The following is a 25378-nucleotide window of genomic DNA, read 5'->3' on the forward strand; positions in this document are numbered from 1 at the left end:
TGAAGAAGCAACAAATAAACAAAATAGCAGCAAATTAGGTTTTTTTGCAATGTTTTGAATTCTATTTCTGTCAAAATATATTTGTGGGGCATTATTTTGATGTCAAAGCTGTCAAAATATTGATATTACTTTATTTAACCAATGTAAATGAAAAAAACAATGTTTTATTGAAGAATTTGAGCGAAAAAGCGCAGTTTTTGCAAAATTTGAATTTTGTATGACTAAAAATATCATTTTACTCAAGAAATCCCTTCTAATATTATAAATGCGAAAGTCCTGATGTTTGTTACACTTTCACGCAAAAACTACTTAACCGATCATCATGAAAATTTGTACACATATTCTCAGTGGTCCCCGAATTGTTATAGGCTACTTTTTATTTAATAAAAAAAATTATTTCTTAAATAAAATAAAGAAATTGTTTAGCCAATAATACCTCTGCATCTGGCTATTTGACGACTTTAACGCCATCTAGCATTCCAGCGATGAAGCTCAAACCTAAGTACTATAGTACCATCACACTGTATTACCAACAGCTACGTCAACATCAAATCCAATTGACTACACTTTGGAGACTGTACACTATACTTCCATAGACTATACTTTCAGCCATTTTAAACTTCCCGCCATTCTACTTCATTGTTACTTCTTCTATGACTACAGACGCATACGGAAGCAACTTCATTTTTTTAGATATTCGCGGGCGAAGCCGCGGGTTAAAGCTAGTATTCCTATACTTCCATCAAAACATCTTAATTTTGTCAAAATCAATCTGTGAAGTGTTTTCTTTAATGTCAAAGCTGTCAAATTATTGTCATTTACCAATTTGACCAATCTAACCCTAAGAAACATGTTTGGTTGCCTATATACATAAAATTTACTATTTTTACTTACTTTTGAACTCTCTGCGCGTTAAAACAAATCAAGAAACACAAAATAACACACCATAATAAATGTGAATAATGTTTTTACTATTGTAACATACCTCTACCAACATATTGAGAAAGAAATCATTTTATTAGGAACAAGAAAGATACGCTTAATTATAATATTGAGAATCGAAGGTTAGAACGAAATAATTTTAATGAAGAAGCAGCAAATAAACAAAATAGCTGCAAGTTTTTTATGCAATAGTTGTCAACCGGATTTAATGCAATAAGCTACCTGCCTTGAGATTCGTTACAGAAATATTTAGTTCCTTGAAATTAATAGAAATTATTTTAATTATATCTGCGCAATTAAACCTTTGTAGTTTCACTTTCAAAATAATTTAAAGTGACATTTTCAAACATACACAGAAAAAAATCACGCAGGCAGTAACAATACAACTGCACTCCCGAATTGGAATTGGTGAGTGTGCATTCCGCGCATGCGTGGCCTTTGTACAACAAATGATGCATGCGCACACACGCATCAAACATCTCGAAAATTTATACTTATTCAACACTAGCACTACTTGTAAGCAACTAACTAAAGAATGAATGGTAACACGAATGCCAACCGAGAGTGTATTGTGTGTTACATACACACATACGAGTATACTCATGGCAAATATTCATAGAGATAGATTGAGAATAGCAGTGAAGGCGCCATTGTGTACAAATGATGCGCCGGCGCGCGTGTTTGTATTGTGAAAGGTCGTTTTCGACGGCGAGATGTGTGGAATGAGCATAAGAAAGTATTTATGTACGAAATTGCCACACATGGTGCGAAGAAAGATTAGGAAACTGTTCAATTCATATATACTGGCGATGGAATAAGATTTGTGAAGCTAAAGTGTACTTAAAGTGTACTTAACCTCACTTGTAGGTACGAGTACATCAGGTTTTAACCTGCAAAAAAAAGAACAGATGCAAGGCGTGAAAATTGCAAAATCAAAGCAGATAATTACGTTTTAAGTTGTAAGATGTGTTTTATTTTAATTAAACTAAATTAACCTTCGTTCATTCATTCGTTTATTCATTCATTTATTAATTTTCAAGGTATTGCCAATCTATACAAATTTAATTAGTGATTTCTAATCATATTTTGTGTGTTGCATATTCATAAATGTTTTGATTTAATTATTAAATCATTCAATGGATTCTAATTCTGTTAAAATTAATTTATAAGTTATTCTTTTGATGTCAAAACTGTCAAAATATTGATATTTATTTATTTAAGCGATTTAAACATAAAAAACAATGTTTTGTTGAGTAATAAGACAAGAAAATTAGGTTTTTAGTAAATTTCGTATTCTTTATGACTAAAAATATCATTTTACACCAGTATCATAGGTATACTTCCAACAGAACACCATAATTCTGTCAAAATCAATTTTTCCTACATTCTTTCGATGTCAAAGCTGTCAAAATACTTTTCTTTATAACTTTGACCAATGTAACCCCAAAGGAACATATTTGGTTGCCTATATACATAACATTGACCCTAGATACACTCCCTGCTGCTTAAAATTCCCCTTAAAAACCCTAAATAACCTAAAAATTCGCACATTATTTTTACTAATACATTTCCTCTACTCACCCAATGTCTATTCTCACCTCCACCACTGTTTGTCTGTTTCTCAGACGGTGCGAGTCGAGCCTCTCTCATCTCGAGATGATCCAGTGAAGCGCGAGGCACGACCGCGAGAACAATCACGCCGCTTCTAGTGCGCGCATCGAAATTAAACCTCTTCGGTTACCTATACGGTACGCGCAGTAGTTTGCGGCTCGCTCCGCACACTTTGATATTTAAATGTTTAATCGGGCTCAACAAGCGCACTACCGGTCTCTCAACTAAACTAATCATCGTGTTGAAATATTAATAATATTATTAATATTATTTTAAAATAATATTAAAAATATAAAAACTGTTTAATTATTAATTATAAATTTTAATTTTAATTGTGTGCATGTGAAAAATAGAAGAATACAAACAAACAAAAACGAAAAAAACGCTGTGTGTGCACGCACTATGTTGGAGTAGCATCGGAAACTAAATTAATTAGTAGGAAAATCTTCTGGTGAGTAAAAATAGAAATTTTTGTTTTTTTATTTGTTTTGTTTTTAAAATTGTTTAAAAAGGAAACAAGCGCATTAGGTGTAAGTGCATGTGATTGTTTTCGCAAACAATCCAATCGAATCCGATGAGTGATCGATGAATAGACCGGAAGGAAGACTGTGCCCTTTTTGAAAGTTTGCCGTTTGGCAAATTGGATGCAATCGCAAAAAGCGCATGCAATCAGAAGTCGTAAACAATGCGGGAAATTGATAATAATTGAAAACATTTACAATTTACATATCTGATATGATAGACAGACAGAAACTGAAATTGAAATCGAAATGAAAATGAAACTTCAATGATTTTGATTTAGAATTTTAAATAAATAAATAATTTAATGAGCGATTGGAAATCGGTGAATTATCCGCCATATCTTCCGGCTATTCACTTGTTTTGTTTATTTCCTTGGAAATACACACGTAGTTACAGCATCGCCGGTGTAATTACTTGATAGCCTCGAGAGAAATTACTATCGTTGCGTTTTACATTTAATTGAATAAAAAAATTGTAAAAATCCATTCAAGGAAAGAAAAAATGCAAAAAATGTTTTTTTCAAACATAAATTGAAGTAAAAACAGTTAGAAAATGAAAGAAATCATCGTTTTTTTATTTTTGCATTGAATTTGTTTATAAATATTCTAATACAATTAGAAAAATAAATACATTTTTCAATAAACCTGTGGAAAAACACTTGAAAATGCATTCAAAAGAAGAAAAAAAGCAAAAAAATGTTTTTTCAAACATAAATTGAAATAAAATCGGTTTATAAACAAAAACAAACATTATTCTTTTTAATTTTACTTTAAATTGGTCAATAAACAGTCTAAAATTCAAGAAATACCACCAAAAGTGCAAAAAATGTCTTAAAAATTAAAACAAATGCAAAAAATTTATTTCCAAACATAAATCAACGTAAAAACAAAATTTACTAACAAATCTCCTTAATAATACACTTATCCTACCTTGGTTCATACCTAAATAAGTTGCAATATTCTAGTTAACCAACAGCAATAAATTAAACAATAAATTTAAATTGGCAAGCATCTTCTTGCAGACGTAATTTATTTAATTTACAACCGTCGACAATACCTCTTATTCTAGTAACAGCACACAACTTACAATCCACAATACTTGTGTTTGTGTAACGGTGTAAGTTGCACTCGTTGCACTCGTATCTCACCGAGTACGAGTACTCGTATATGAGCTCTGCCAGACAACGAACATATTAGTTTGACTTTTGACTTCTGCACTTCTCCGCCAGTTGTTCTTCCGCACAGCGCGTCGTTTATATCCGCGATATTGCCGCTCATTTCTAATTTCGAATGTTTTCCAAGTCATAAACAATAAATAAAATCACTTAAAACATTCAAAAAGTAAAAAAATAATTTATTTAGTTTTTAATTTTATTATAGGCAACCAATATGACATTATAAAATGTATAAATGGTTGCATATAGTTAATTTATTTGGAATAATTTTCAAAAATTTTAACACTTTGTATAAATAAATATAAATAACTGCTGGTAGACGGTAGAAATGACGGCGAGAAAAAAGTCACAGTCGCTTGCGCATCATCATCAATAGGAAACGCGTAGAATTTTATCTTTATCCACAATCTACACAAATTGCATCTGTGCGCACTCTCCAAACGAATAAAATAAAATAAAACACATTCAATTCGGAAGATAAAGATCCCCACAATCGTTTTATATTTTCTTCTAAACACTAATCACATTCGATGTTTAATCAAAGCAAATATTGTATAATATAAACAAAAAGAAGGAAAATGGAGTTTAGATAAATTATCGCAAGTGAAACACAAACACAAATAAAACGAAAGGTTAGAGAGGTTTTTATCAACCAACATAAATAAAGTTATTACGTTTATTGAATGATTTACATTTCGGAATACGTTTCGAGAGCAGAGCAGGCGCGCGCGTGCGATTCGATCAGAGATTCAGCGAAACCTTTTGTTGCTGTGTTTACGGTCTTGCCGAGTGTCAAAGGTGCGCGCAGAGCTCGACAGCAACGAAAACTTCCTGTAAGATGAAACTTTGAATGCGAAAACATCTACTTCCTGGATCAATAGTAGTGATTTTTATAGAAAATAGTAAAAATAAAGACTTTTCCGTTGGTTTTTTGCAGTTTTAAGGTTATGATAGGTTATATTAGGTTATGTTACGTTAAAATATGTTGTGAAGAGTATCCATTGATGTCTCAAAGTGGTTTTTTCAAGAAAAAATCAAAAAAAATAGTTTTAAGTCAATTTTTTACATTTTTAGGTTAATTTAGGTTATGTTACGTTAAAATATATTAGAAAAACAATTTTAAGTACATTTTCTTCATTTTTGGGTTATGATAGGTTATGCAACTTTAAAATAAGTAATGTGGAAGCACTTAAAATAGTCTTTTAACCAAAATATTAAGAAAAAATGCTTTTTTTGTTGTTTTTTTGCAGTTTTTAGGTTATGCTAGGTTAGGTTATGTTAAAATAAGTCATGTGCAAGCTGCTTATCCCTCAAATTAATTTTTTTCCTGAAAATATTGCAAATAAACACTTTTAAAGCAATTTTTTCATTTGTAGGTTAACTTAGGTTATGTTACGCTAAAATAAGTCGTGTGGTAGCTGATCTCTCAACCACTTAACACTTTAATGTTTTAAGCACGTTCTAAAACAACAGTCGCATCTTTTAACACGTACAACTTATAACATTGCATGTGTTGCACAAAGCGTCATCAGCGTCTTCTTTATCCAGCCCGTTTCTTTTATATTTCGTGTTACTGTATTTACGATGTGGATATTTTGTCGTTAATGCCAACCGTTATATAATCACAGCATTATCACACCACAACATAATAACTAAACTTTCAGGATGAGAAAACACAAAAGATTATTTCTGATCAAGATATAATTGAAGTACTTAGCTGGGTAAAAATTAAAAATTTAACCTTTTTGGATTTGAATTGGCAGAGATGTTAAGTAGACTTAAGTTGACTGTAATCGCTTGTATTTGTAGTCGCGAGTAAAAATACGAATGTCACATTAATCACGTGAAAGTACTCGTCCGGCGTGCAGCGCGCTCTGTTGTGTTGGGGCGCACGTACACAAAAGAAAACCGGCTTCCTCGTTTCCTCGTGCACGCTGCTGATGAGAACACGCCGTGGAGATGCTGCGGCGCAGGCGGCTGCGGCACGTCGCGCTTGTTTACAACGCGCCGGCTAATCATAAATAGCGGCGCAATTTCGTTTCGTGCGACGAGCCAGGCATAACTTCTGCGTATTTTATCTTTTGATCACTTCATGACTTTAATTTAGAAATTAGACACATTAGAGTAGAATTTTAGGATTTTTTATATTAAAAACATTGGTATATTATTGAGGAACGTTTATTTGAAGAGAAAAGTGAAAAATGTTGATTAGTTTAAAAGTTATTGAGGAAAAAGTGAAAAATTCGCCATTGCCAGCTGGTTTTCGGGTTTCTGCTTACAGCGCCACCACTAGTAGTTTACAAAACTACTTTTTATATAAAAACAAACGCCATCTAAACGTGTTTTGTCAAAATAAAGTAATTTTTGAATTTTTATTTAAAAAACGTTATTTTAACATGTTTAACCTATAAATTCACAATATTTTTTTAGTAGAAACATTGGTAAATTATTAAGGAACAATTATTTGAAGAAAAATTTGAAAAATGTTGATTAGTTTAAAAGTTATTAAGGAAAAAGTAAAAAAATCGCCATTGCCAGCTAGTTTCCGTGTTTTTGCATATAGCGCCACCACTAGCCGCTCGCGAAACTAAATTTTCTAATAAATCAAACGCTTTTTTAACGTATAACCTTAAAATAAAGTCAATTTCGCTACTTTTTTTCTTAAAAATTCATTTTTAACATGTTTAACCTATAAATCCATAATTCTAATCTTAAAATTAAAGGTTGTCGATTAAAGTAATTAAAAATTAAGACTTAATTGTCAAAAGTTTCACAGCCTAAAACACAATATTTAAATATTGCGAAACGTGTCCGTGTAATTATTTTCCAAGCACTAACAATAAATAATTCGCATGCTGGTTATATTAGACATTATAATTTAGAAAACAAACGCGTTATTATTAAAACGCAATGCGTAATAGCGCGCAAAATGTTGATGAACGCATTGTTTCTTATTCTGCACGTCAAAAATACAGCCTTAACACTTTTAAGTTTCCGAAAAATTAATTAGATGTAAAAATATGACATACACACATCCGAAACAAAAGAAATTCTGTTGTTAAAGTTGAAATTATGTTAAATTATTTATTTAGTATTAGTTTATGATGATAATGAACGAAAATGGTTATTAATATTATGAGAAAAATAAATTTAGTGAAATTTATTGCTGTATACGGATGAAAATTTTAATTGTTTAGTTTATTGGTAATAAAATGTAATTTGTTTATATTTTGAAGTGAAATTTGAAGGATAAACTAATAAAGTTTCATAGTCTCAAAGAAAAAAGTCAAAATCTTTATTGGTTTAGGAGTTATGAATAAAAATATAGACAGCTAGGTATGAGGGCGCTGTTTGCAATTTGAAATATTTTAGTTTTTTGCTTATAACTTTTAAACGCGTTGAGATATTTCAAATTTGTTTTCAGATTATGAACGCCAATAAAATTTCCCACCATGTAATTCAAATTTCCCAAACGTGCAACATCTGTAACTGCCATAAAATCGTCCAAAAAAGGGATCGAACTTCGGTAGACAATTCGCATCACGCCAAACATGGCATTAATAGCAATAATAAACGTTAAACTCGCGCGTCTACAATTTGTGTCTTGTGTTTTTTTCTGTTCTGTTCACTTTTTGCGTTTTTATCGTGCTAGTTGTGTGTGTATACAATGTGTTTGGATTTTCTCGTTCACACGAAAACGAAAGCGGCGATCAGCGCGCAATTAACTAGCGCAACTCTTTATTTTTTATTCTCTTCGTCGCTTTTTTACTCAGCTGCGCGCGGATTCACGATATATGTACATTATATTATTGTGTGATGCATCACATATAACTAAACGAGACGAATCGCATTCGCTGCGCTCGTAAACAACAAGCAAGCAGCTGAAAAGTCTTCGCACGCTGATAAAATTTTAAATCGCAAGAGAAAACAACGAAAATATTTCGTTTTTTGCTCGTAACTTTTAAACGCTTTGAAGAAATTCAAATTTTTTGACGGATTATTAAAGTCAATTAAATTTTAATGCCAGGACATATATTAGATTGACTTTATTGTCTTTTAATCAATGTGAAACAAGCATTGTTAATTAGTTTAAAAGTTATTGAAAAAAAAGTGAAAAATGGCGATTGCCAGCTGGTTTTCGTGTTTTTGCCTACAGCGCCACCACTAGTAGTTGATAAAACTAATTTTCCGATTATAACCAATGCCATCTCAACGTGTATTGTCAAAATCATAATAATAATTAAAAATTTACTTCTCAATTGTTAAAAAATGCATAATCTCAAGAAACTATTTCGTTTTTTCATCATAACTTTTAAATTCTTTGAAAAAAATCAAATGTGTTTGCTGATTATTAAAGTCAATTAAATTTCAATGCCAAGACATATATTAGATTGATTCTATTGTCTTTTAATCAATGTTAAACAAGCATTGTTAATTAGTTTTAAAGTTATTGAGAAAAAAGTGAAAAAATCGCCATTGCCAGCTGGTTTTCGAGTTTCTGCCTACAGCGCCAACACTTGAAGCTTTCAAAACTAATTTTCTTATTGCAACCAACGCCATCTCAACGTATATTGTCAAAATAATAAAAATAAATAAAAATTAACTTCTCAATCGTTAAAAATTCAAAATTTCAAAAGAAAACAACGAAAATATTTAGTTTTTTCTTCATAACTTTTAAACGCTTTGAAAAAATTCAAATTTCTATGCAGATTATTAAAGTCAATTAAATTTCAATGCCATAACATACATTAGATTGACTTTATTGTCTTTAAACAAATGTTAAACACGCATTGTTTGTATGCTAATGAATCCAAATCAAACCAAACAAATGAAGGTCAATAATTCAAGATTTAATAACTTTTAAACAAGTCAATCTGCTAATAATCATGGTAATTATCTGAAATTTTCATAAATTCTTCAATTCATTGCCTAATTGGTGATTATTTAATTTTAATTTTGTTTGGTTTCTAAATGTGTTTGGAGAATGTACGAATGCATATATTCTTCGATTGCCAGATTAGCCAGATGGGAAGAATGCCGAATGCAAAGTGCAATCGTTTTGCAATTTGATTAGCAGCGAGAGATAATGCGCAAATAAATTGATAAATATCATTCGCGGCGTGTAATGAACGCTCGAAGATCGTAAATCGCGCCGTGTGCTGATTGTGCGCATGCCTAATGAACTTTTCCTCTTTGTCCCGTATTTTTGTTATCTTAACAAGCGTCTAGTTGGCTTGTAAATGTCTGCGTGTCTACGGTATCACGATAAGAAAATTAATTAAACAATTAAACGTTAGTATTATGTAAAGTTAATTAAAAATTTAGTAAATGTTTATTGTAAATTAATTTTTTTAAGATCAAGAGATGTAGATTTGTATGTAGATTAATAATCTGAAAGAAAAAGTTAAAATTTCTAACGGGTTTAGTAGTTATGAAGGAAAATGTAACAGCTAAAAGTGATGGCGCTAGTAGTTTGTGATAGTTTTTTGCTTATAACTTTTAAACGGATTAATATTTTTAAATTTTGTTTTTAGATTATAAAAGTACATAAAATTCCGCATAAGTCTATATTACTTAAGTAAATTTGTAATAATAATTTCTTTGCGAAATTAATGATTTATTCTTAATGTTAACAAAACATAAGTAAATATTGATTAAAACTAAATTATTTCAACACAAATATATGTAAAATTTTATGTACTTTCATAATCCGAAAGAAAAACATAAAAATTCTAACGCGTTTAAAAGTTATAACAAAAAAATATAACAACTCAAAGTGAGGGCGCTAGTAGTGGACTTCAGTTTTTTGCTTATAACTTTTAAACGAATTATTATTTTTCAATTCTGTTTCCAGATTACGAAACTAGATAAAATTCCACATAATTCCATGTCACTTAAATTACAATGTAATAATAATTACAGCGTGTATTTAATTTTTCGCTTACAAAAATTTGTAGCAAATATTTAACGTGCGCATGCAGAGTGCAAAACACTCAATTATTAATTTCCAAACCCGCAGGCGCTGACAATAGCCGGCCGTAAATTAACGCCGCTTTGTGTCGATATTGCCCAAGCGCGTCGCGAAAATTTCCCAGCAATTAAAAATCGTTATAATAAACTCGCGTTTAATAAGACGCGTTAAATCGAAACGAGCAAAGCACATTACTGCAACACACAATACACACACACACACATAAACACCTAGGACGACATAACAATAATTCCACATCCACACGTCATTGTCGTCATTGTCGAAACCGTGCGCCGAGCGATTGCATTACAATCGCAATTACAACGCCGCGCTGCCGGCTGCCGAGCACCACCTACGACGTGCATTAGTATTACGAATGGAAAGCATATGATTCAGAAAGAGTTCGTAATTGCTGAGCCGCTGCACTCGTAATAGAAAAATGCCGGTTGATGTGGATGGCGAGTATTGTAGCGTGGTAACTGAGACAATGTAACACAATTGTCGACGTACATCATACTTATTTGTCGGTTGGGTTGCCGGTGCGTTATGTGGAAAAACGGTCGAGAGAAAAAAATGATAGTCGTATATGATGATTATTATTATTATAAAATGCAAAGATTCCAGGACGAGGTCGTCTGACATAATGCACGAGTGCGAATTTGTTAGATGTGGTTAAATATAGGAGATAATTTTCAATTAACTTGCAAAAATTAAATTAAATTTAGTTATTCAGGGTTATGTAAACTAACCTTAGGATTGACAGTCTATTGTGTTGCCTATATACAATATAATGGGTTGGAATGTCAAAAAGTGTGGGTTTTAGATGAGAATTATGATTTTGTTTAGTTTTTTGGTCATAACTTTTATAAAAATTGAAATATTTAACTTTTTCTTTTAAATTATTAAAGATAATTAAATTCTGGATAAGTATTGTTATTAGATTTGTTTTTATTTTGTTTAAATAATGTTGAAATATGCAATTTAAAAAGCAATATTAAAAAAAAATTAAAATTGCCCTGTTTTTTCGAAGTTTTTTGTTTATAACTTTTATCAAAATTAAAATTTTAAAAAGATCTTTTTTAATAATGACAGATAATTAAATTATCTATAAACTACATTAATAAGATATTACAATTAATTTTAATTAATACCCAATAAATTCAATTTAATTTTTTTTCTAAAAACAACTCAAAATTGTTTTTTGTTACATTTTTAATCATATCTCCTAAACAAATAAAAATTCATCAATTTTCTTCACAGATTATGAAAGTATATTAAATTCCACACTATTTGTTAAACAAATCACCGTTTATAAAATATTGTCACACGGTCTAAATGTCTCTGAAAACTTTTCATCACCTTGTTTCCAATCCACGCCTCAAATCTACGCGCAAAACAAAAGCATATTGAATTTTTCGCCATGTGCCATGTTTTTCCACAATTAACCACTTCGCAATAACCTCGCAGTTGATCACAATAAATACACACGTGATGAAAATTACAGTCCGACTAAATACTCCAAGAAAAAAAAGAAAAGAAAACAATCATTTCACACTCAACACTTGATAATAACAGCTCATTTCACCATTTCAACACCACAGTACGAGTAATAATAATAGATCTATAATTATGCATTTATTCACAATGAATCACAGATTATATTTAAATTTTAATTTTCATCTAGGTTTAATCAAAGTAGACAACATTATACGTGTATTTAAGCAATGTGTATCATTGTTTCTGATGCCGTAACTAAATCACTAAGTAATCTTCGAAACAGGCGTGCAAATTGATTGTACAAGCTGATTGTGATACTAATTGTACCTCAAGAAGTGTATCGGAATGTGAAATGTGAAATATGAAATGTGAAATGCCGGTTATAACAAGATTTGTTCACTTGTTGCAAGAGGTGATTCTCAGGAAGATTAATCGTTTTTTAATATCGCCTATATTGTGATTCGTAATTATGTTAAGTCCTAAAATCCAATTGTGCAATAAATGTGAGTTATGAACTTGCGTTTATGTGTTTATGAGCTGCGAGAGCAATTGACACACTCGCGTGTGTGTTGCAGTTGATTACGAATTGCTTTTTTTGTTTGTTATATTGAAATAAGAAATATTCTCATAGTCTAAATGAATAATATGCGAATTTTAAGTTTGGCAACTTAAAAAGTAAACATTAAGTTATATTTTTTGATTGTTTGGTTTATTCTGAGTCTAAATTTCAAAACACGAAGTGAATACGTTGGATAGTTTACGAGATATTTAAGTTTTAAGAATTTTTTCGGTTGCCATGTTGCTAGTCAGCTGGAATACGGGATGTGGGTACAGCGCCCTCATATGTGGTTGGTTGTGGTACTTGGAAACTTTAATTGTTGATATCTCAGCGTGGAATTATTATATTTAATGGGAATAAAAAGTAAGCGTTGCGAATTTTGTCAACCTTTGACTTTCCAGTGAAGATTTTCACTTGTGAGTTAATTTAATGATAATACAGATGCAAACTTTTCCGAAAGCGTGCAACTATGTTGAGTCGAAGTGAATTTTCACCGTTTTCACTTTAATCTCAATCTGTAACTGTGTTGTGCTTTTTAGTCACATGTGAAGAAGTTAACAACACACGTAAATTTAGTGTCAGATTGTTAAGAAAATGTGACTTAAGTTAAGTACGTGCTTGTTTTTTTCAAATTCAAAACTACATAACCTAAAATATAAAAAAGTGAAAATTAATAATATTTTATTACAAATTTAGCAAAAAATTTCATGTTTTTATTAAATTTCAGTAAATTTTTGAGTTTTTCGAGTTTTTTGACCAAAATTTTACCAAAAAATTTAAAAATTCACTTTTTTAAGCTTTCTTATCCAATTTCCTTCCTATATTCGTCCGATTATCATTTTTACGACATTTGCTTGTCTTCCATTTAAGCACAACCATGACACAAACATACTCGTACTTAACTAAAGTAACAAACGCCGCTCGCATTACAATACGAGTTTATAATACCGAAATGGTTCGGAAAAGTCGCGCGCAGCCGCCATTTACGGACGCGCACATTGTTAACGAATGCAAATGTAACACTGTCATATTAATATTTCGGTATTGTACTCTTACTACAACTACTATTGCCTTACATGTATTATACTATACATATATTATACGAATATAGTACGCAATTCTACAATTGCAGACGCGCACGAGTTTTGGTTAAAGTTTGAGTTGGAGTTTTCTTGACGGCGACTATTTTCACTTTTACATGTCAGATACAACGATTTGATAAGGCTTATAACGAGAAACATGTGACGAGAATGCAGTTACAATCTTAATCTACTTCAGGTTCATGTTCAGAGATCATAATATATTATAGCAGTGCATATAGTGGGTAGAAACAGGAAATATGAATGTGAAAATAAAAAAAATTTGACGTAAAACCAAATAACTCATAATTTTTTTGATAATTTTTGAAAAAATTGCTTAAATTTTTTGTTTTCACAAAAAAATAAATGAAAATTGAAAAAAACTGAAAATACCGGTTTTTTGGAATACCGGTATTTTTTTCATCAAATACCGGTATTAATACCGGTATACCGGTATTTTTTTCATAAACCGATATTTTTTAACTTAATATTTCTTCCAATATATATCAGTATACCGATTCTATGATTTAAAAAAATGAAATACCGGTATTTTTTTAATCAAATACCAGTATTAATACTGGTATACCGGTATTTTTTTCAAAAACCGATATTTTTCAATTTAATATTTCTTCCAATATATACCAGTATACGGATACTATGATTTTTAAAAATACCGGTTAACCGACATACCGGTTTTTGATCTCAAAATTCAATTTTAAAACTCTAGAAACCGATTTTTTTGCAATAAAAATATTTAAATGATAAAAAAATAAATATAAATACTTGATTTATATCTTCAACATTGTAATTTGTTTTGTTTTTCAATAATAATAGATTTAATTTTATTTTTTATTCATCATAAGTGAAAATCACAATAGAAATTATTTTTAACATTGTTTATGCATCGAACGCGAATCACAATAATAAATCAAGCAAAGAAAATAATAACATATAGAAATGCACACAATGTATTATTGATGCTAGGATGCACACGATTAACAATGCCCATTCAACGGTGTCAAATAAACCAAACAATACCTATTGATTTGGTTGTCATTCTTATTTTTATTTTATATTATTTTATTATTATTATTTACCTACTAAACAAATTTCACTTTTATCCATTTAATTTCTGCACTAAAATAAATCAAAATGGCGCATGCAGAGCAAAATCAAACGGATTTAGCTGTTTTTTTCAAATGGCATTTTTGTGAAATCAGAAATCAGAATTACTACAAGTCTTTCGGCGCGCCGGTGAACGAGTCGTGACGCAATAGGCAATGAATAGAGTAATGAATCGTGGGATCCGCATGTTCTCTGACATTACTCGACCCTTCTCGCGAAAGAAGCGCGCGCAGACTCAGCGTTACTATTTTTTTTTTATTATTAAGTCACAACAGTCACCATCCATGGCATTTCGTTTTCTTTTCTCGCGCATTTCACATTCGTAATACTCCGCGCGCCAAACGTCGTGTAAACACAGCGCGCGCGCGCGCACAGCGAGGAAAAAAAGTGAAATTAAGATGATGCGCAGCAGCGCAAGAAGAAAAGATGATGCGTACTGTAGTAACAAAAGCGGTTGCAAATGACGCGACGCGTCGCAATGCGTATTTGGTTGAAGACTAACGCGAATGTCAAAAGACCAGAAGTAACGCTAACGTAACACTTAGAAAGTTCCCCTAGCGGCATTCTGACACACTAAGCATCACCACTTAACCTATGAAAATAATACATAGATGGCGTTGGTTTATTTTTAAGAAAAACAAAGAATTTCAATGATTTTACGATGTTTTTGATTGTTTTTAACCAGTAGTTCGTATTTTACGCTTGCAACATAAACTTTTACTTTCATCCGACTTGTAGTTTATGTATTTTAAGTGATTCTCATTAGTTTAGACACTCTGCTCTAATTACAACTCAAAATACTGCTTAATTTATGATATTCCGCGTAAAATATTACGCAAATTAATTTTTCAATCACGTAACTAATCTTGGCACGTAAAAACTGCGGAGGGATCAAAACCCGATAAATTTTCTACATTTTTATGTCAACTTTAACAAACATTTCGTTACATCGCTTGCGCATGCGCTTCAAGAAGTTATATCTTCACCAAACATCCTTGCTCCAGTTTGTTTGACCAGCGGAATGTTACGAGATGGCACTCACTGCAATTTTATCAACTCGAAAGTACAAAATTTCAATTTGTTTAAATCACGATGCAACCGGATTAGATTTATGTGAATGAAAGTCTAAATTGTCCCAACGCGCAGGTCAAGGATTAAGATATTCATCGACTTTCAATAAACAACGAAATAAAATTAGATTAAACGACATTTATCGAATTTGAGATTGTTTCCCATGTCCCTCACTCGCACATTAACCGATACGCTGGTTAATGTGCGCGTACGTCGCAATGTGCATGATGTACAATCACTTGACCGCCAAACCAGACGTGATTCGGTCGAGCTACATTAACTCCGAGCGTTTCAAGCGATGAAGAAGATGAATTCACACACATTTAGCCGTACAATTACCGGTTACATTCCTTTCCAATAAGAGTTAAGTAATAAATAGTGTTTGAAGTAACTGCCAGTGGTGGCGCTGTAAGCGTTTGACAGAAAATCAGCTGAAAATTCAATTTTTTTCTTTTAATCCCTACTAATATTATAAATGCGAAAGTCCTGATGTTTGTTACACTTTCACGCAAAAACTACTTAACCGATCATCATGAAAATTTGTACACATATTCTTAGTGGTCCCCGAATGGTTATAGGCTAATTTTTATTTAATAAAAAAATATTTTTTAAATAAAATAAAGAAAATGTTTAGCCAATAATACCTCTACATTTGGCTATTTGACTACTTTAACGCCATCTAGCATTCCAGCAATGAAGCTCAAACCTAAGTACTATAGTACCATCACACTGTATTATCACACTGTATTACCGACAGCTACGTCAACATCAAATCCAATTGACTACACTATGGAGACTGTACACTATACTTCCATAGACTATACTTTCAGCCATTTTAAACTTCCCCCCATTCTACTTCATTGTTACTTCTTCTGTGACTACAGACGCGTACGGAAGCAACTTTATTATTTTAGATATTCGCGAGCGAGGCCGCGGGTTAAAGCTAGTTCTTCATAAATTTAATAAATTTGGTAATATTCGAATTGTTTTTATTGTTTTACGCATGAATTGTTTTTAAAAGTCTTGACCGTCATCGTTGGCGTAATATAAAATCACTAAAACTTGAAATCAAGGACATTTACCATGTCATTTGCATAGAAAAGAAGATATAACCTAGAATTATGCAGTTTATGCATCATTATAACGCGTGGTAGTTAATATTTGTTGATTCATTATTAATTATTGCATAAACAGCCATTGAAGTGATGTGGATTTGATGTTGATGTGATGCGCATGCGTTTGAGTTGATTTTTATTGACACGTTAACCTTTCCTACGAATGCAATCGAATAATGTGCATTATTAAGTATGAAGTGCGCGGACTTATATAGTATAAACACGTAATATTTATTGAATTAGATGTGCACGATTCGCATTGTTTATGGCTGGTTTAACGTGCTGCTTTTGGTGGCAAAGTGGTTATTGAGACATATGTTTCAATCTTTTTAATGTTTTCATGTTGTGTCAATAAAATTTAAGCGTGTCAAACGCTAAAACAACCAGTTCTATATTTGGATGCAAAAATTAGGTTATATTAGGTTATGTAGTTAATGAAATGCTAGAGGGCGTTGTGATGGTAATTATATTGATTTTCTTGTTAATATTAGGTTATTATGAATAATAATGAATAGAAAATGTTTTCGTTGTCTTTTCCACGTAAATTGCAAAATATTTCTTGTATTTTAATATTCATCATTATCGAATGCCAAACATTTCAGTCACGTTCGTCGTTCACGGCGTCCTCGTGAATATGCACGACTGTTGAGTAGGTATATATACAAATTCAAATTTGAGCTTTGTTTTAATTGCGCGCGAAGACAAATGAATTTTAAATGGAAATTGATTGATGATTTCATGCTCTTTTGCCAGCAGGTTTCATTATTTTATTTATGTTTATAATATATGTGAAATTGACATTTAGAAAATGCTTGAAAATTAAATTGTGGAGTCAGAGGTTGAGGTTATTAATAGTTTTGCGAAAAGCGGAGAAAATTTTGATTATTTACGCGATATTAACAAAGATTTAAAGAAAAATCTAGGAAATGACTAGGTTGAAGCACTGTATGCAACTTTTTTATCAGTTGCGACGTCAACCGTCGGTTTCGAGGGGAAAGAAGCATACGTTTTTATTTTTTGACGCGCCACCTATCGGTTTATAGGAGAATTAAGGAAAAAAACAAAGTGACAAGCTGCAGAAGTTGTAGAAGCTAATAAATTACATTTTTGGTTTTGTAATTTTAATTTATTTTCGATAATTTTAACAAAATTTTCAAGTTTTTTGACGTTTTTATCAAATATTTAAAGAAAAATTCATATATTGACTAGTCTGAAGCGTTATAGACGACTTTTTGTTCAAATGTGGCACCACCTACTAGTGTTTCGGGGAAGCAAGTTGATTTTTACATCTCTTGTGACGCCACCTATCGGTTTATAGCAGTAACAAGTAAGAAAACAAAGTGTCAAGCTCTAAAAACTGCAGAAACTGACAAATTACACTCTTAACACCATAAACCCTTAATAATACACAACCGCAACATAACCTATAGTTTACAACTTCTAAAATATACAAAAATAGCACCTATATAGCCTAAAATAGCATTGCATAACTTCCATCAACCTTTTAAATATTACCCATTAACCATTCGCTAGTTTGTCAGTTAGTGATTTTACTCGTCCTTTGGCCGATTACCAATTAAGTGCTTACATGCTCACTCGTAGATTATTAGTCCGGTTCATCTTCATCTCCATTTTAAACCATCGCCTCAGGTAAACCACTAATTTATTACTTACCAAAACTCAAGTACGAGTTTATAAATTCAAGTATGGTGCGCGCGCTCGCATGTTAATGATGCCCAAAATCCTAACTAAGCGCAATGAATAACAAAACAAAATAAGAAAAAGGAAAAAAAAAACGATTTTGTTGCATTGAATGTTCTTCAATCACGGCGCTAACCGTGTTAACAGCGTTAACATTCTAACAATTTTGTAGCTGTGGAAACTGGAACGCATGTAGGTCTCATCTTCGATTCATTTCAATGTATTAACAAGACTTTTACTTTTTTTACTACAAAATGCTTCGTTTTAGAATTGTAGATTTATTTTTTTGTAAATATTATTTAATTACACGTATTTTGTAGATTTGTAGGTAGTCATAATTATTATGCAATTAATTTTTTGAAATCGTTTAGATTTGAAAGTAAATATTAAATTGTTGTTTACACACGATTAATTCAAACAATTTAAAGAATATTTATATAGAATTGTGTAATTTTATAACCAGCAGCAATTATTTATAATAATTATATTTACAAATCTTTTAAAAAACATTTTTTTCTTTTTATTTAGTTAGTCAGTTTTTTCATGGTTTTTAGACACTAAAAGTGGTATTTTATATACGGACGGTCAAGTTGTGAGTAATATCCATTATCTACGGGCATTATCTACGGGTTGGTACTTGTGCATGCGCAAATAATTCTTGTATTAATAATTTATTTAGCATTTTTAGGTTAAAAATGAAAATTTTATAATTTTTTAAAATAGATTTAAAGATTTGCATGTCGGTGATTTGTAACATATGCCTCATTTCTTCATTTCTTTCCGTGAAGAAACATTCAAATGCCAGAGTGTATGAAAGTGAAGATTGCCGAGTGAAAGAATAAGTGACACACATTTGGTTAGGTTAGCGCGTTGCGATGCGAAGCGGTGATATGCGGACGAAAATCCAATGAGAACAGGACGATGTGTCGAACGTGTGGCGATAATTAGTTGCCACACAACCAGTAATTATGAAACAGCCATGAATTGCATTAATTTACTAGATGTAACCGAGTGAAATACTCTATTAGTAACTAGTTACACACAATTTAAAGTGTTTTTCTTCTTGTTTTGAATGTTTGGAGTGTTTTTATAGGTTAAAACGTAAAATTTGCCCCACATGTTATTAGATCTACGCATGCGCAATGTGCTTAACCTCAAAACCGTGAAAAATACAGAAATATTCTTTAAATTGTCATTTTTTCTTCTGAAAACTTAAATTATAGGTTATAATAGGTTAGATTGCAGTATTATCAACTGGTTATACATAATATCAATGTTTTCCTTTTTATTTTAGTGTTTTTAGAGGTTAAAACATAAAATTTGCTCCGCTTACTTTTTTATTACGCATGCGTGAAATTTTTAACCTCTAAACTCTAAAAAATACACTAATAATCTTTATATTCTATTTTTTTCCTTTTAAAACCAAAATTATAGGCTATAATACTCTGTATGCTCCGCCCCCTTTTACTAATGCGCATGCACAACACTCTTAACACCACAACTTATCAATCACAATCCACATTACGTCATTACACATATAATAAACCGTACTTTCATTATTCAATAGTTAGTATGCCATAAAGCAACAAATTCGTGTTTCTATTATTGCTATTATTTCAGTATATGTTGCTTAGAATTCCAATTTCCGGTATTGAAACGCGAAATAATAATTTTACTAATAAAATAAACTAGAAAAAATAATTATATTTAAACAATGGATAATAAATAATTCAGGAAATAGTTTAATCCTCTTCGTTTCACATCTTACAACGAGTAGAGATGAGCGATAGATATTTGTAGGCAGATGCAAAACGAGATGTTTCTATGTTTGTAATTTATTTTTAAGCATCATTTCATACTCTCTCAATCTCCTACACTCATCATCATCGCCAACGTAGGCATACACTAATTGTAATGCGCATTTCGACGCAATTCGCATTTCCTAAACTTGTTTTTTCATTGAGTTATTTTATTTCGTTTCGTTTTCTTTTTTGTTTTGTGTGGTTTTAGTTAGGTTTATTGAAAGTTTTACGTGGGTGAATCTTATTTTATTAAAAATAACAAAAAAGGAAGTTAAAATGATGATAAAATTTTAATATTTGTCAAAGATAATTAATTTTGAATGAAAAGAAAGTAAATAAATGTCAAAAAACTAAAATTTTAATCTAACTGTGCAGGTTTTGGTTAATGTATGCAACCATACATACTCTAAACTCATTTGCAATGCAATTATGAGTCTTATGAAACTGATTTAAGTGGGTGAATCTCATTTTTATTGAAAATAACCAAATACGAAGCAAAAATAGTGATAAAAGTTGATGATTTGTCAAAAATAACACATTTTGACATTTTGTTTGAGAAAGTAAAAAAATGTCAAAAAATTGAAATTTTATCGTAAAATCTGCAGTTTTCTGTTAGTATATGCAACCATGTATACTCTACACTTACTTTCAACACAATTATGAATTTTATAAACCTAATTTACGTAATTAAATCTTATTTTTATTAAAAACAACCAAAAATTAAGTAAAAACAATGAAAAATGTTAATATTTAACAAAAACAATCAATTTAACACAAAAAAGTATGCAAAATGTCAAAAAATTTACATTTTAACCTAAACATTACACTTTTCTGTTAATATAGGCAACCATGTATACTCTACACTTACTTTCAACACAATTATGAATCTGATTTACGTGATTAAATCTTATTTTTATTAAAAACAACCAAAAAAGAAGTAAAAACAATAAAAAATGTTAAGAATAATCAAAAATAATTTATTTAACACAAAAAAGTAAGCAAAATATATGCAAATAATTTACATTTTAACCTAAACATTACAGGTTTCTGTAAACATATGCAACCATATTTACTCCACTCTAATTCTCAACACAATTATACCCACTTTACTGTCACTACCTGATTTGTCAAGAAGTCACAACATGCATCTCATTTCTAGATTAATATAAAACGTTATAAATATCGTTATTATAACAGCATCTGTCATTTAAACTCATTCTGCGCTTCACATTTTGTCTCCGCTGAGCGTATGAAAGCATGAAAGCTCCTTTCATCGCATTTACGAGTTTTGTCTCGTTGCACGCGCGTCATTTATTTTTTTGTTATCTTCATTCGAAATAGTTTATTCCGCGGCTGGGAGCTGCTTTCATGCACCATTTCATTTGCGATTACGATTCATTTACGAGCGCAAATCACCGCGCAGCATGCGGATGAATTTAACGCGACACGACAGGTGGAATATAAATATTGATCATTATGATCTACCGTTGATGGTTTGATGGTGATGTTGTAATCGAAATGATTTGATTTTATAAATGTTTAATAAGAAAAAAGAATGAATTTAAAAACCGGATATCCGTTGAGTTTTGTAGGTTTTAAAAGGTTTAGTGTGATTTGCTCCGCCTACTGGTGTAATACGCATGCGTGGCGTGCTTAATGTTGCGCATGCGTAGTAAAAATATCAAAAAATATAAAATTTTGTGTTTTAACATTTTTTAAATGCTATTTCCTTAGTCTACTTAAGTAATATTTATGCATGGTAAAATTTCTGTTGCGCATGCGCGTTAAAAATATAAAAAAATGATAAATTTTGTATTTTAAATTTTTTTAATATGATTTGCTCCGCCTACTAGTATAAAACGCATGCGTATAGTGCTTTTTGTTGCGCATGCGCGTTAAAAATATTAAAATCTTCCGTTTTTGTTCTCTACCTTTCTTCAAAGTGACTTTTTCTGCTTCACTGATCGTGTACATGCCATATATGATTAGCATACCGCCATATTGCAGTCGCTTTCGAACCAAACAGGAACAATGCACAATATTTTTCATTATCATTTATCTGCCGTACGATAACCACACAATCGCTCCGCCATGCATGACGTCCGTGATCAAAGTGCAATCGATTCAACTTCACATTACTCGAACAAACGAGAGCAAAAAGGTTACAAAAATTAATTACATCTCATTATCCCATCATCTTGTCATACCATAAATAATCTCATCTCTCATCTAATCTAATGATACCACAAAAAATAAATTATTTATTAAATGTTATGTTTTCACTTTCCATCACTGCTTCTGATGGTTTTTGCGTGGTTGGAGTATGAAATTAAATTAAATTATTAAAACAATGGCTTTCGTTCGCTTCCCATGGCATCTTTTTTCACTTCCACGCTGATGCGCGACGCCGAAGATTAGAAGCAAGGAAAAAAATTGTATAACATGCGCGGCTGGAATACGCGTAAGCACAATTCTATTGAAACGAGCATATCGTTGTGTGCATTAGCCGGCTGAAATTCATTACGGATGCAAGAAAGTGCGCGTGAATCAACGCACAAGTTTCATTTACGATTATTAATGGGAAGCCGCAACGTGGTGAATGACTAATGAGTTCACTCATGGTTAAAAATCATCATTATATGTATAAAACAGAGTTTTGTTAGTTACAACGTTTATAACTCAAGAACGAATGAACGGATTTTGATTATTTGTGAATTTTTGGATTTGTCTTGGTTTAGAATAGGAGAATATATAATAAAATTTTGGAAATTTTGATATACAGGGTGTTAAATCATAGCTTAAAGTATAAATCGACATTTATTCTTAGTTATAATAGAATAATTGAATTCTAGATGTCGCTAAAGTGCATTATTATATTTTTTAAATATAATTGTTAATTTTATGAATGAAATCAACATATACAGGGTGTTCAATCAGAAAAAAAAAACAGTTAAAAACATTTTTTCTAAATTTATACTAATTTATATATCAAAATACATTAATAATTTACTTATAGATGGCGTTAGTAGTGATTTAGTATCTCTGTATGCAATAACTTAACCTAAAATTAAGTTTTATAAATAAACAGTGAATGTTTTCGTGTCGTAAGAATGCATATTGCAAAAAATACAAAAAACAATAGTAATTGCAGTAATTGTTACACTTACCCACTTGATTTTTGTGCAATTCTCGCCTCCTGCAAACAAATTAGAGTATTAGATTAACAGAGTATTAGATGTTGCTTTAGGGCGCGTTTTGCAAGCGGTAATCTATTATATATTGTTTGTAATTTGTTGCATTTACTGCAACACCACTTAAACAAACATTGTATTTAAATTATTGTTTAAAATTCACTATTTTATTTATTTTTATTGATGTTTTGATAAGATAATCTTTTTTTTTAATTTTTAACTGTTGAGAATACGAAGATGCTCTTTGGGTTGCCTAGGCTATAATTAAATCTGACATTTCGTGTCAACTTCTGTGGATTGAGCGCAAATGACATGTTTCTTCTTCTGTTCTTATATTTTTAGTGTTTGTTTTATTATTACAGTAATTTTTATTGCTCACCTTATATCTTAACTATAAAACAATTATTGCATCACTGTAATAATGGACATTATCGCATTTCAACATTATCCAATAATTATATTTATTTTTTCTACAAAAGAATACATTGTATCGTCGCGCATGCGCATTAAATCCCTGGGCGGAGCGATAATATTAAAAATATCATCAATTTCTTTGTTTGTGAATCCACAGCGACATTTCCAATGATTTTAATTACATAGGAAATGCGTACGAATCAAAATCAATTAATGGCTACGTGTGGGCGCAAAATCACGAATTACAGCATACAACATTGTTTCGATGCAATCGAAATCGAAATTGTAATTATTGCAATTGCAGTGATGATGAGATATCGCCAACAAAGCAAAGTGAAGATGATGTGCATTGTTGCATGAATAGCGGAATCGATATAATATCGAAAACAATCAAACGAAAAGTGAAAATCGACATTTTACGACTGCGCATGCGCAGGCGCAATGCAATGATGTCATTGATGATTTTCTCTTTAATCAAAGTATATTAAATGTTTTCAGAAGAAGAAATATATTGCAACATTGTATTTAATGTTAAAATGTGTGTATTTTGGGTTGCATATATTTCAAGGTATAACATGTCACTTTTTTTTTTTATTTTAATCATAGTAATAATTGTTTATAATCGAATAAATATGATGTAATATTGTATAAAAATGCGTGTATTTGGGTTGCATATAGTTTCAAGGTTGAAATCAAGAAGAAAACTGTAATTTGCAAACTTTCAAATTCAATTTTGATTTTTTTTTTTTTTTTGAATAATGCAATACAAGATGCATTTTCTGATCAAATCTTGCGATTACAGTTATTTCCGAAGAACGTCAAGGCCAAAAACCGAACAAATTCTTGTTTAACTTTAATTTAGAAACAATAACTTTGCGATTTTGGACTTTGATAAACTTAATAAACAATGTGAAAGTATTCACACGCATTTAAAAACACAACTACATACATTTTTTGTTCCTGAAGTGAATTAGTTAGTGTCGTAGATATTTACGAATACTTTTACTAACAATTTACAAAACATAACCAAATTTAAGTGACTTTTTTCGCACGGAATAATAAAAAGCTTTTTTTGTGACCTGTCACTTTTGAGTACACATTTACAACTTGTAATATTATGGCTTATTGTGAATTTACCTTCACGTGTCTCACGTTTATGGACAAAATTTACGATGAGTGATGTTGAGCGCAGAGAAATCAAAGACGGCGAAAAGTCCTAGGGGTCAAGATCTAGTTCTAGTTTATTATGTGCTTGCTTTTTGCATTGCAGACAACATCTATCATGCATTCAAAGTCATCGCACTTTCTTTCATACTCGAGTCAATTCCGTATTGAGAATTTTAATTTTTTATTTCAAGCTCACGAACGCGATTTTCGTGATTTGAAAATATTAAATTTTAATATATACTATAAACTCGTGGTTTATTTTTTCTCTTCTTGCTTTTGCCATTAAAGAAGAAGAAATGGAAAGTTATGATTGAAAAATGTAAAAATAACAATGAAAAAATGAATCGTAAATTAAATGGCATCAAGTGATGATGAAGTATATGCGAATTGGAAAAGACATAACCTAACAAAAAGTGAGGTCATGTTAAGATATACTA

At 30.9% G+C, this 25378-nt stretch overlaps 1 protein-coding gene across 1 annotated transcript in view; it reads left to right on the plus strand.

The window, feature by feature from the left end:
• Positions 1-2583: 2583 nt before the first annotated feature.
• The window catches only part of thw (chitin-binding domain protein thawb), a 30818-nt gene continuing 8023 nt past the window's right edge, over positions 2584-25378 (plus strand). The window contains exon 1 of the mRNA XM_065314163.1: positions 2584-3004. The gene's annotated coding sequence lies outside the window, so the exon portion shown is untranslated. The remainder of the gene's footprint in view (positions 3005-25378) is intronic.

The sequence above is a fragment of the Atheta coriaria genome, unplaced genomic scaffold, assembly GCF_025399875.1.
Source record: "Atheta coriaria isolate IRGN ID8LTWV9N9 unplaced genomic scaffold, Caltech_Dcor_3.1 hic_scaffold_10_pilon, whole genome shotgun sequence".
NCBI classification, from domain to species: Eukaryota; Metazoa; Arthropoda; class Insecta; order Coleoptera; family Staphylinidae; genus Dalotia; species Dalotia coriaria.